Here is a 14,677-nt window from a genome sequence, read left to right as displayed (position 1 = left end):
ACCAGCCTCCCCGAACAGGCACCGGAATGTGGAGACTAGGGGCTTTTCACAGTAACTTCATTTGAAGCTTACTTGTGACAATAAGCGACTTTCATTTCATTTCATTTCATTTCAAGTAGGCTTACATTAACACTGCAAGGAAGCCTGTGTTTTAGTATGTTACGTAACATTTTAGATACTGAGACAGCAAACCTATTGTAACCTTCCAACATTTTAGAATTAACATTGTTGTGGTAGAAAAGAGGCTACCTTTCTCCACACCCACTTCAGGAGCTCATCTAGATCACAAGGTTTTTTAATCTTAATCCTCCTCCAGGCAATGTTTGGAGCTAAAACAGATAACGCAAATCTGTCTGACACTCCACAATGAGAGCGCATGTCATTTCTTAAAGGCGGTGAGTTAATTTCTACATTTGAGTGACTAATATTTTTTAGATTAGGTTACGTTTGGTTCGTCACAGCCACAGGGGCATTTCTAACCTTTCTGCACCTGTACCTCGAAAGTTTGGGTTTTTTCACCATTCAGTTTTTCAATGTTCTGATGACGAGGTTTGTTTAGTCTGCTTTCTGCAGCAGGTCATGTAATCACAAGGCTACAAAACAACTGAAAATAGGTAGGGAATTCTGTAATTTGCAAAAAAAGTAACTTCCAGATTGCTAAGGATGCTGGTGCACACACTTGATTGCTGCATTTACTGCACTCCCATAAGTAGGCCATCAGTGGAAAAGAGCTCCAGCACGTATCCATTGGAAATGAGGGGAAAATTCATTGGAGCAGAAGAGAGAGTCACTCAGGTATTCTTTCTTCTTTTATTCTGACACACTTTTGTCTCCTTCGCTCATGCTTCTTAATTTTCCTACATCTTTTTATCTAATTTTCTTAGGTTAATCCATAAAATGGTGTATGGTACACCAAAACCTAAAGAAGGAATGAAGGGAATAAAATTGTATATAGGTAGCATTCATTTGCATGTCTTTGTGTAAACCCGGGGGGGGGGGGGCACACACAGTGGGATTAGTGTTAATCTGATTGGATATAGAGGATGATCCACCCTAAAACGGGGGATGTTTACTTGAATTTTTAGGGTTGATTGCCATAATTGTGGAGGAAAGTCAGTGGAAACTCCATTTAAACATGTAAACAGGGATTTTGCTAAAGTTACAGCAGTCAGTTAAGAAACCTCCAGTGAAATGTCAGTAAACAATCTTTACAAACCCCTGTGTTTGACCTTTTCATAGGTTGCTAGGTCGATGCAGGAGCTGACACAATAGTGGGCAGCACGGTAGCATGGTGGTTAGCACAATTGCTTCACAGCTCCAGGGTCCCAGGTTCGATTCCCTGCTGGGTCACTGTCTGTGCGGAGTCTGCACGTTCTCCCCGTGTCTGCGTGGGTTTCCTCCGGGTGCTCCGGTTTCCTCCCACAGTCCAAAGATGTGCAGGTTAGGTGGATTGGCCAAGCTAAATTGCCCTTAGTGTCCAAAATTGCCCTTAGTTCTGGGTGGGGTTACTGGGTTATGGGGATAGGATGGAGGTGTGGACTTGGGTAGGGTGCTCTTTCCAAGAGCCGGTGCAGACTCGATGGGCCGAATGGCCTCCTTCTGCGCTGTTAATTCTATGTAATTTAGATGCGATTAACTTAGTCTGGAGATGGCAGCAATAGAATTTCTGTTAGATGGCTGGCAAAGTGAAGTTACTGATAAATGCGAAGATAATTACTCTATTTGTCATTCAAGTATACTCTCCCCAGAGGACATCGGCACAGTGTACCTGGCAGAAAATGGTGACCAGGCAAGATCTGGCAATAGGCATGGAAGAAGCTGGCAAGATAGTGATATGCAACAGTTTCATTTTTTTCACGTGCATATCCCTGATATCACAAAGTGTTGCTGGGCAAACTGTTTGACATTTTTTCTTGCTCATGCCAAGCCCTCAAACAACTTTACCACTGTTGACCATGCATACCTAGAGCAGTATGGTCCAATGGGATTTCAGTGTCAAACATGTGGCAATCAGGTCACCATATTCTCCACATGATCCAAAATATATGCAGTGGTAATGGAACAAATGCACAACTCTTTCTGAAAAAAGTTTGAGATTTTAAACCACTATCAATCAAGACTGTTGCATTCACTATCAGAGCCAGGAGAACTGCTTCAAAAGGGTTTTGTAATCCAGCAAAGCAAGTCAGCTGTGCCCATTGTCAAAGACTGGCGGCAATCTGTTAACTGAAGTGCTCTGTCTCTGTTAGTAGTTTATTTCAAAGTATTTATTATTTTCAGAAAAACAAACTTCTTCAAAAGTAAATTGTCTCTATTTTATCCGCATAGATTTAATGCAGAATTTGTGAGGGAAAATAATTAACAAATCTCTAGCTTTGACTAATGGTCAACCCCGTGTAATCTATCCTTTTACACCAATAGTGCCATAACCATTTCAATCACTAATTTCAACAAATCTGTTAAAATAAAGGTTGACCACATTTGGACGCTGCCGCATCACCCTCAACTTGTCCAAATTGCAGCCCTCATTGGCAGCAATGCAGCACCGCTCATGCATCTCATCTGTTTTGGGAAAACCAGCTCAAGAAAACTAAGTACTTCAGTTAGCATGGTCTGTCTCACAGGTTCCCAAGAAAGTTTTGAGAGCAATTTATCTGCTGTCCTTGTGAACAGCAACCCTGTTTGTTTGTCCCACAGATCTAAATATATTGTCATTTAAGAGGCACTCAGAAATGTCAGGAACAGAGATGGTAACAAATGGCGGAACATTTTTCTTGTTTCATTGAATATGTGGTCCTTCAGCTTCCAGGCCATAAGAGCCCTGACAACTATACAACTTATTTTTTTTAATCATTTTATTCTCCTTATTTTCAACATTTTCATCAAATAAACAACAACAAATTAAAAAAAAAAAAACAATAACAATCCCCCAAACAAAAACAGCACCCCGCTCACTTTACAGACCAAAACCTCCACCCGTACATTCCAGGTAAAAAACAAAAATTAACAGTCAATCAGTAAACAGTGTAATCAAAAACAACAATAACCCCCCCCCCCTGCCCCACTCCCAATGTTCGATGGCAACCGGTTCTCAAAAGTACATAATTAACAGTCCCCAGCAATTGTAGAAACCTTCCTTCATCCCCCTCAGCTCAAACTTCACCTTCTCAAGGGTCAGAAATTCAAGTAGGTCCCCCCGCCAAGCCGAGGCACAGGGTGGAGAAACTGACCTCCACCCCAACAGGCTGACAACTCAACAATAGTCTGATAGACATAGTCACTATCTGACTGTTATGTGACTCCTGTCTCCAGCAATGTGTGTGATTTTCCTTGCTCAATTAGGGATGGATGAATTGGCAGCCTAGCGAGTGATACCCATTCTCATACCCACCACTGCAACTTCAGCACCACTCAGTACCCTGTGTCTCTAAAAATGATCAGATCTGTTTGCCACGTGCTTGTGATAGATTGATTGCATGTGGGGAGTGGTGAACATGCTGAACACTGATCTATACTGCGCATGTTACAGCTGTCAGGTGGATGTAATGGATCTCATGGCACAGGGGATCCACCCAGTGTCCTGACTAATATTTATCCCTCACCACCCCTGTGTCTGCATGGGTTTCACCCCCACAACCCAAAGATGTGCAGAGTAGGTGGATTGGCCACGCTAAATTGCCCAGTAATTGGAATTTAAAAAAAAAAACAAATGTTTCCAAATAAGGGGCAATTTTAGCGCCACCGGCAAGTGAGATGGGGCCCTCTTTCCCCAGAACCCTAGAGGATGCCCACCAGGAGCAACATAGGCCATGGGACGAGGTAAACAGCTGGCTGCCTCCACCTCAGATGTGCATCCTGGGGAAACACATAGATATAGTGGTACAGCTAGGAGTGCCAAACACATTGAGGATCACTGAGGGCACCTGGTGAGGGGGGAAGGGGCTGAGGGTGGGGGAGGGGGCAGCACCATAGGGAGTGTGTGGAATTGTCAAAACAATAAACACCTTTGTGCACAACTAGTATGATGCCTGTGACACTTTCTTCCGCAATGTGGATCGACCCCAAACCTTTGGCTCATCTCTCCAAGCATCTCCCCCTCCCCCAGCACTCAACCCCCTCTGACAGTGGACATGTCCCTGGAGCTGTGTCCCATTCCCTGGGTGTTCGGATGTTGGCTGTTGCGTGTGCATTGTTGCCTCCCGCAGTGTTCAAGCACATTGTCCAGGCATCAAGGTGTAATTGGAACGCAAGGCAATGACTCCCACATGTTACATGATCCACCCTCCCACGGCAATCCATTTGGGTTGTGTGAAGTTCTCACTTAACCACGATTGCCAATTCCCTATTAGCAATAGCCTTCAGCCGCATGGCCAGAGGCCTCGGCATTCGGTGGGGGTTATGGGTGGTCCTTGTGGCAGACAAGCAGGGTCAAGGGTTGCCCCAGCAACGTGTACACATGATACAGAGGTTGGCATAGTGGTGCCACGTGTGGGTGCCCCCTCCAGTGCACCCCCCCACCCACCCATAGCGGCCCACCCTTGTGGAGGATCCCTCACCCCTAGCTGAGGGTCTCCTACCCTCCCACCGAGTGCTGGGGTGGCAAACCCAGCACCCCTGGGCTCTTTGCCTGTGAGCTAAGATGGGCATTCACCTCCTCGGCTCCCCACTGAAGCCCTTCTGCCAGATTCACGTTTTTCAAACGGAGTACTAATCGGCGCCAGCGTGACCACCTGCGAGAGAGGTCACTGAATGATGGTGGCCATTGGATATGCGAATGCTCCCATTAATTGTATAGAAATGGGGCTTAAGTGGTGATAATTGGTTTCTCGCCACGCTATGGCGAGATCCCGATTGTGGCTACGGGAGTGGGCCAGTTGTATTGAAAACTTTTGTGTTTGGTGCGATTCTCGTTTTTGGCCTCTCCCGCTATTCATCGGCCTCGTTTCGCTTGAGCGAGAGCGTAATGAGGCCGGAGAATCACGCCCTAAGTCCTGATGCCGGATTGAAATGCGTTTGGTTCGCATTCCCGTTGGCGGCACTATTTATGGATCAATTCAGGATATGCTAATATACCAGAACTTTGCCGACGTGAGTCTAGAGCAATTCTCATTCTTGCCAGCGTCGGATTTGCTGAGGCCGGAATTGGCGTGGGAGAGCTTGACAAGTTGGAGCTGCTGATAAGCACTCCACTCCACTCATCCTCTCATTTCACCCAAAAGGATGGCAAAGAGACGAGTAGCATCATGCTTCACCAACTCGGAGCTCGATACAATGTTGGATGCAGTGGAGGAGATGCAGGACGTCCTCTTCCCCAGGGCGGACAGGTGACCTCCACCCCCGGTCGTCAACCGATCCTGGGTGGGGGTCGCAGAGGTGGTCAGTGCTGTGAGCCTCACCAGGCGGACTGGCACGCACTGTCGGGAGAAGATGAACAACCTCCTTAGGGCAGCTCAGGGAGTCACCACCTCTGTTCCCCTGACATCTCTCCTGTCCCTCACTCCTCATATCACATCCCACTCCCATGGAGGCCAATCAAAATCCACCTGCCTGCATCTCCCTCACTCTGCACCAAATCCCAATACCTGTATTGTCCTCTTTGGCGAGGTGCCTTGCACATGCATGCCCTCGTGTGTTATTGGCCAGGGATTAGAGAATCCCAAAATGTATCATGGAGTTCACCTGACCCACAACTTTTAATAGATTGTGGTATGGGGAGCACACGGCTCACTCTACAGGTGTGGTACAGCAGAAATGGACGAGTATTTTTTAAAACAAAACAATGTTTATTCTATGAACTCAAGTTAACCTTTTTTAAAACAAACAGGAATATCTTAACAACCAGTAAATCAAATACACCCCCCAAAGAATACAACACTAAGTAATTTGTATGCTGTCCTTTTAACATCCAAAAGGCTTAGCAAACTTTCAGACAGGAGCACATTAGATTTATTTTCAATACTGAGACCTTTTTACAATACTGAGTTCACCAAATAATTCAGAGATAGTCCTTCATGGCAAAGATCAACAGCAGTGCAGCACCCAGACACACCCAACCTTTCTCAAACTGAAACTAAAAAGCTGAAGTGGAGCTCAGCTCCACCCACACTCTGACATCACTCCAGTAACATGAGCAACTCCATTTCTTAAAGGTACATTTCTTAAATACTCATTTCTTAAATGGTACTCTCACATGACACCGTGTAACTCACCTCCGTGTGTCTCACCATGTGCTATGTGTCCCCTAGGAAATGGTCGCCCATAACAGAAGAGAGCGGGAGGAGATGGAAGGGGCGTCCTGGACCTCAGGGTTCTCACTCCTGCCAAGCAGAGGGTAATGGAGTTAGCAATGGGGAGGTGCAGGAGAGGTCTATCTCTGAGATGGAGGTCGGCATGCGACAACCAAGTGAGCCCCTAATGCAAAATGATGTCCTGATAGCAAGTGAGTCACCCCTCTCCCCCAGACCACTCCTTCCCAAGGTCAAGCCATGTGTCTTGTCCTTTATCTTGCAGGATCACCATCAGACCAGGCTGGCTTGCCTGGGGTACCTTGCCCACAGCCACAACCCCAGCACACCCTCGAGGACCAGACCAGGGAAGATGGCGACTTCTCGGCACTGCTCTCACCTGAACCCTCCACCATCAGAGACTATCACCTCGATGTGGGATATCACCTCCTGGTGCGCACGTCACACATGCTGCAGCACATCAGATGGAGCAGGGACACCCGAGGGAGCGGACAGTCGGAGGGCTGCCCAAACCCAGTTGTAGTCCAGACAGGTATCATGTTTCTGGAAACTTTGATCCCATCACTGGTGGAGATGCGGACGCAGAGCTAAGGTCTATAGGAGGGGGTGTCAACAACTTTCCAGCACCTGCAAGTGCAGCTGGAGGAGTCCAACTACCTTCAGATGCAGAAGATTGTGCCAACAATGCCTGGTACCCAGGCCAACTCTGAACGGATGGCAACAATGGTGGAAGTCAGAGCCATGGATCAAGACATCCAAGGTTTGGGTAGAACCTTGTACCAGAAGTAGAGCTCAGCTCCACCCACACTCTGACATCACTCCAGTAACACGAGCAGCTCCATTTCTTAAAGGTACACTTCATAAACACCCATTTCTTAAAGGGTACTCTCAGGTGACACCTTCCCCCCCAAGCAAAAAAAAAACCCATCAACTTCAAGATGGTTTCATTTTTCACCTTTTCACCATCCTTTAAGAAATGCACACAGTAAATATACTTTTTTTTTCAAAAAAACAACACACGCAAACAGGTATAATAATATAGTCCATTTTTTTCCCGTTCTTCCTCCAACTGAAATTCAGCCAACACAGGCAGAAACCAGCAGGTGCAAGTTACTGTGTATTAAACTCTGCAAAAGCCCAGACAGCATCGATACAAGCATCCATCTGCATAATAATGTGGCAGCCATCTACATACTAATAAGCAATCCCCGGGAACAATCGCAACATTTGGGACAAACAAAGCTGAGCCAGACTCCCCAACGCCAGCAGGAGCCAACACAAAAGAGGTTAACGGACACCTCAAGACCGCCCATCGATCAGGGAACCGCTCCAGTATTGGAGAAATTGAACCAAGCGATTGGAACGGAGTCCAATCACTTGGAACCAGGTACAGAGTCCGCCCCGAAAGGCGGGAAGCCCCTGGGGACTATAAAGTTAAGCCCCCAAGTTCAAATCGTTCTTCTTGACCGGGTCACTCAGCAACGCGAACCAACCTTGACCGTGACCAGTTCAACTGCCGCCGATATCCAGTAAGTCTTAAGTCAACGCTCGCTACGAGATAAGCGCTCCTAGCTACCAATCCGTACCAACTTTGAATCCCGTAGACTCAGAACGCGAACGAAAGGCCATTTGTTCCCCTGACCTGGTGGGCCAGTCCGAAGCTAAGTATAGGCCTGTTAGTGATAGAAATAGCTTAGACGTAGAATTTGTGCATGACTAGCGATTACTGTGAATAATAAATGTGCTTTGATTTGAATCTTACTAATCGGTGTATTGAGTCATTGATCATTACTTGAACTTGAACCTCGTGGCGGTATCATAAAGATACCTGGTGACTCTAGAGCAAAGGTTATAAAACAGAGCCAATTGAACCAACCAAAAGTTAGCAACATATTACTGGCGACATCCTGACGGGACCCGAACTAGAAGTGGCTTAACCACTCCGGGAGAACCCAAAAATTTGAATTAGAGATCCAATTGGGAACAGAAAACCACAAGTGTTCTAGCAGGTCTGCTCAATCCTCATAATTCGGAAGTGCGTTAAATGCATGCGCAACTAACAGGGCTATAAGGTAAACTGATAGATTTTTTTGGTTGCGACAAAACTGTCGGGAGTTTGTATTTCGGAAATTAGCGAAAGCCGTACCCGTATTTACAGCACCGCCTTAGTCCCCCTGTTCCAAATTTAAAAGAAGCATCCAGACAAGAAAGATGGCAATGCAGGCAATGCAGCGCCTCATGAACCCAGAAGAATTTGCGGTCGCAGCGACCAGCAGCAGTAGAGTAGGACAGTGTCCCGTATGGGAGGAAGAAATCAGGAAGTACCTCAAAGGGAAAGGATGGCCCCTTTGGAGCGAATTCTGTAGCAATGAGGAAAGAGGTCTCGGGAGTATAGGACATACTTGGAGGGAGAACCTGAGCGAGATTCCCAAGAAGAGCTGAGGGAAAGCTCGCAAGCCGATGGCAATCGTGTCCTGCTTGGCACAATTGCGAGGCACAGAGGAGGTCGTTAGGATGCTCCGGAAAGAGATAGAAGGCATACATCGAATGAGTAAGGTCGATGTCAGTGAGGTAGAAAGAGAGAACTTAGAGTTAAGGAGGAAGTTGGCAGCAAAAGACGGGGAGGTGGATGATGCCAAGTGGGCACACCAGTCTTGTCTGGCGCACTTAAGCAGCTTCCAGTCCCAGTATGAGAAGGCCTATCAGGACACGAAACGTGCCGTCCTGGTACGAGAAGAAACCGAGAAGCAGGTAGAAGCATTGCAGAGGCAGTGTAGTGACCTGAAGGCAGCGTTAAGAGCACTCCATGCTGCCACCACGGAGCAAAGACAAAGTTCGTTAGACCACACAAAGTGCCGGAAGCAGATTGCAGAGCTGCAATCTCTGCTTTCAGTTCAAAAAGAATTCCAGGAAACCTTTGGAGCAAAATTAGATGAGGAAGACGGCCCTGATTGGGAAGAGTTAAATGAGACAGCGCAGAGATATGTTCAGGGAACATGTGCACAGGGAAAGCCCCAGAAGAGGAAAATGCGCCAACCCCCCACAGAGCAGATAGTTCAGGCTCCAATGAACCCTGTAACCACTCACCGCCAAGCCACATCGGACAATACGGAATTTCTGTACACCACCCCCTTAACAGTGACCCAATTACGGGACGCGTGCGAGAAAATCACACCGTTCCTCCCCACCTCAAACCCCCACCATTTCTTTGCCAGAGTAAAGCAGCAGGCGACCATGTACGGCCTGGACGAGCGTGAGCACGTAAAGCTCACAGTTTTGAGTCTAGACCCTTCGGTCGTAGCAGCCCTTCCCGACCCACAGTATGTAGGAGGAGGCACCCTTGCAGAAATGCATACCACGGTCCTAGACGCAATCGGGTATAACCGGGGTGACCCCGTAGATGGCCTCAATAAGTGCAGGTAAAAGAAAACCGAGCACCCCACAGCGTTTGCTGGACTCCTGTGGATCCACTTAGCAGCAATTTTCGGAAACTTAGACCGAGCCCATTTGTCCCCAGACAACATGGCCAAATGGACCCGCACCCTTGTCTCCCATGCCACAGAAACAGGACAAAAAGCTTGGGCGAATTATGATCCCTCAGAGGAGACTCATAATGACAAAATGGGTCGTAAAAAGATTGTCCCGCACCTGAGAGCAGTCTGTACAAAACAAACCCACAGTTAAAAATCCCTAAGAACAGCAGGCAGAAGCAGACATACAAGCAGTTAAAACACACCAGAACCCCGCATGGGTAAATGAAAGCAAGAACAGCCCCCCACCCAAGTCACAGGAGTGTTACAACTGTGGACAGTTGGGAAACTTTGCAAGAGAATGCAATGCCCCACGAAAGCCACAGAGAGCCCAGCAGACGGGCACTCTAAGTAAGAATAAGACAGAGCTCATACATAGTGTGAGCACCCGTTCAGCTCAGACGGACCTGAACGGAACGGACTGATGGTGTTCGGGCTCCCCCAGTTGGGTCTGCGACACCCTTTGGGATAGGTCCGGACGACCGGTAGTCGCAGCGAAAATACGGGGACAGCCCATCGATTTTCTCTGGGACACAGAAGGGTCCCGCACCACAATAAATTCCTCCACCATGTTCCAAAAGGACACGTGGCCCACTACAGCCACCATCACCCTCAGCGGCTTTACAGGCCACTCACAGCAGGGACACATCACAGCCCCTGTACTCATTCAAATTGGCAACATCACCACCAAGCACCCCGTAGTTTTAGTTGACCTGCCCCACACAGCAGAACACATTCTGGGAATAGACTTCATGAACTCCCATCACCTTTCATTTGATCCAGTCAACCAGTGTGTCTGGAAAATGGCAAAGTCTGCAAGAGCCCCCGCAACGCTCAACATAGGTGAATACGTGAACAAAATTAGCGCAGTAGGCAAATTTTGGTTTAATCCGACGACAATTAGCATGGCCAAGCAGGTTAGGGCAGTTTTACAGAACAGGACAGCATTCACGACCCACAAACACGACTGTGGCCGGATGACTGGTTCAGTACAAATCACAGGACCTGACCCTAGACCCCCAAAACAATATGGATTTCCCCAAGAGGCAGAGGGAGAAATCTCAAAAGTAATCGAAAGCTTATTGGAGCAGGGCGTACTTAGATCAGTAGCCTCCATTAATAATGCCCCGATTTGGCCAATGAGAAAGCCTGATAGATCATGGCGACTGACCATCGATTACCGGGAACTCAACAAAATCACCCCCGCAGCAGCCCCCACAGTAGCAACAAGTCCCGAGACCATGCTCAAGCAGGGACTCAATTCCCGATACTTTACGGTTTTTGACATCAGTAATGGATTCTGGTCCATTCCATTGGCAAAGGCGTGCCAGTACAAATTTGCCTTCACCATTAAAAACCAACAGTACACGTGGACATGCCTGCCACAAGGATTCCACAACTCCCCCTCCATTTTCCACCGACAGCTGGCAAATGGTTTAGCCAAATTTCCTCGCCCCGAATGTCTTGTCCAGTACGTAGACGACCTACTGCTGCAGACAGACACCAAGGAAGGGCACATCGAGCTTCTGTCCGAACTCCTGGAACTCCTACAAGCAATTGGATGTAAAGTTAACCCCAAAAAGGCCCAGATTGTTGAAGAAAAAGTGATATATTTGGGAACAATTATCACGCATGGTAAATGTGAGATTGAGCACAAAAGGATTGACTCGATCGCTAAATTGCCCTTTCCCCAGAACGTTTCAGCCCTCCGGTCGTTTTTAGGATTGGTTGGCTACTGCCAAAACCACATTGACGGTTTCGCCAGCAAGGTCGCGCCCCTCTCGGAATTCCTAAAGAAAGGAGCCCCCTGGGACTGGCTTCCGCAGCATACGGATGCTGTGGACTAGTTGAAAAGAGCACTCATAGCAGCCCCCGCACTACAAGTTCCAGACCCGCTTTCCCCCTATGTGATAGAGGTAGCAAGCACAGACCGCACCCTTTCGGCCGTGCTCCTCCAGGAACGGCACGAACAGTTAAGGCCCGTGGCTTACGCCTCCAGAGTTTTAGATGCTGTGGAGCAGGGATTTTCAGCCTGTGAAAGGCACCTGCTCGCAGTATTCTGGGCAGTACAGTATTTTTCGTACATTGCCGGACTGAACCCCATCACAATCCTCACGCAACACACCCCCACCCAACTTTTACTGGGCGGAAGACTCAAGGACGGCAGCACGGTAGCATAGTGGTTAGCACAATTGCTTCACAGCTCCAGGGTCCCGGGTTCGATTCCGGCTTGGGTCACTGTCTGTGCGGAGTCTGCACATCCTCCCCGTGTGTGCGTGGGTTTCCTCCAGGTGCTCCGGTTTCCTCCCACAGTCCAAAGATGTGCAGGTTAGGCAGATTGGCCATGCTAAATTGCCCTTAGTGTCCAAAATTTCCCTTAGTGTTGGGTGGGGTTACTGGGTTATGGGGATAGGGTGGAGGTGTTGACCTTGGGTGGGGTGCTCTTTCCAAGAGCCGGTGCAGACTCGATGGGCCGAATGGCCTCCTTCTGCACTGTAAATTCTATGATCTATGATCTATGATCTGGTACAGTCAGTCAGATTAAAGCAGCTAGATGGACCCTTCTTTTGCAGGGACGGGACATCACTGTTAAAAGGACAAAGACCTGTCATGATATTCAGATGAACATCACAATACATACATACACACATAATGATGGACAGATCAACGGACCAATCAACACACAAAACACGACAGCCAATCACGGACAGGAGCATACACAGTACAAAGCAGGGAACACGACACTTCCTGGGCACTCGAGCAGGAGAGGGCTCAGGGCACAGACCTCATTTGCCAGCCACTCAGAGGTTCACCATGTGCTGAAAACCAGAGTTTAATATGTTAATAGTTCATTGAAATAAAATTGCGTTGTACCATTCGCAACCGTGTTGGTTCGTCTGTGTATCAGAGTACCCAACACTTCAAGACCCACACTCTTTTTAGCCGACAACTTACAGTACCCCGGAACCCCCCATGAATGTGAAATTATCTCTCCACACCACAACACAGGCCCCTTTATTGCTAAAACACCCCCCAGAAAGATAGGTAGTTCAACCCAGAACCCCAAACACACAGACACGTGTGAGCCCATAAGGATATATGTGGATGGATCTTCCACAATATTAGAAGGGAAGCGCATAACAGGATGCGGTATTTATGTCGAGGACACGCAGGGACGCGCCTTAGAAGAAATAGCAATAAAACTACCAGGACACTTAGGCGCGCAGGCAGCAGAACTTGCGGCCATCGCATACATAGTGGAACACCCAGATTCCTTCCCCAGCCCAGCAGACACATACTCGGACAGCCTCTATGTCTGCAACAGCCTTACGGAATTCCTACCCCTGTGGAAAGCAAGAGGATTTGTTTCCGCAGACGGAAAACCCCTCCCTTCAGCCCCACTGCTCCGTCACATTTTAGAGAGAGCACAGAACAGGACTTTTGGGATAGTCAAAGTTCGAAGTCACCATCGTTCCTCCCCCCCTGGAAATGTAAAAGCCGACGCACTGGCTAAAGCAGGTTCCAGGCATGGATACTTTTGGACACCCCCCGAAAGCGCACCAGTGAATGCAGTTCAGGTCTCGCAGACTAATATCGAGGATTTAGTGCAGGCCCAGAGGCAGGACAGCAATCTCAGGGAGATTTTAAAAGGAAACTATCCAGCCCCCTATGAGAGGTTTAAAAATGCTCTGACCACACATGACGGTGTGGTGTTAAAAGACTCCCTTTATGTGGTTCCTGAATAGGACAGGAATCAACTGATTTGTTTATTCCATGACGGTCATGGACATCAGGGAATCAATCCCACTACAGCCCACCTCAGGCAGCTCTGTTGGTGGCTGAGTTTAAAGGACGATGTAAATCACTATATTGAGAATTGCCTTATCTGTGCCCAGAACAACCCGGACAGATACGCCAAAAAGGCTCAGCTCAGTCACGCCCGACCCGTTAATGACCCCTGGACTAACCTCCAGATTGATTATATAGGACCATTGCCCCCTTGCAGGCATGGTTATAAATATGTACTTGTGGTGATAGACACGTTTACAAAATGGGTGGAAGCATTCCCAGCCAGAACAAACACTGCAAAAACCACAGCCAAGATCCTCACCCACCACATCATTACGAGATGGGGCCTCCCCCACAGCATTGAATCCGACCAAGGTTCCCATTTTACAGGACGTGCCATGAAGAACGTCCTCACGAATTACTCAAAAATTCCACATTGCATACCACCCCCAGTGGTATCGTGGAGCGCATGAATCAGACCCTAAAATCAACCCTCAGAAAAATGGTCCAGCAAAACAACACCACTGAGGACTCAGTCCTCCCTTTTGCACTGATGTTTTTGTGAAACACGGTTTTCACATCCACAGGTTACACCCCACATACCCTCATGACCGGACGCCCCATGAAAGGCACAGAACTTTTATTAGGTTTAGACTTGACCAGCCCCGAAGTGACGGCCCTCACACACGAGACCGCAGTCAAAAAATTAGTGGAGAATGTTAAAACGGCTCAGCTAGCAGCTGCAGTGAAATTGGGCACAAGAAAGAAACAGAGCAAGGCCTGTTTCGATAAGACAGTGCATGCGACTGAGTTCAGTGTAGGACAGCAAGTCATGCTCTCTGTATACAACCCCAGCACATTCCTGTCACCAAAGTACTCGGATCCGTACTCCATTGCGGACAAAGTAAGCCCTTCCATCTACAAAATAAAGTACCCCAATGGAAAGACTGCGTGGTTCCATATAACAGCTGAAGGCATATGGAACACAGTCTAAACACGTACATCACGTCATGCTCGACGCAGCAGACCACGCCCCGCGCACAGCCAACGTAACCCTACCCTCCCCCAACATGTCCAGCCCAGCCACAGACTCAACCTCGACTCCCCCCAAAG

General features: G+C 48.0%; 1 protein-coding gene across 1 annotated transcript in view; it reads left to right on the top strand.

The window, feature by feature from the left end:
• The first annotated feature begins 342 nt into the window (after positions 1-342).
• dnajc5b (DnaJ (Hsp40) homolog, subfamily C, member 5 beta) overlaps positions 343-14,677 on the top strand; it is a 271,865-nt gene continuing 257,530 nt past the window's right edge. The window contains exon 1 of the mRNA XM_072467665.1: positions 343-395. The gene's annotated coding sequence lies outside the window, so the exon portion shown is untranslated. The remainder of the gene's footprint in view (positions 396-14,677) is intronic.

This window comes from Scyliorhinus torazame, chromosome 11 (genome assembly GCF_047496885.1).
Source record: "Scyliorhinus torazame isolate Kashiwa2021f chromosome 11, sScyTor2.1, whole genome shotgun sequence".
Classification (NCBI taxonomy): Eukaryota; Metazoa; Chordata; class Chondrichthyes; order Carcharhiniformes; family Scyliorhinidae; genus Scyliorhinus; species Scyliorhinus torazame.
The sequence above is the reverse complement of the archived record's forward strand: the minus strand, read 5'-3'. Positions and strand labels throughout refer to the sequence as shown.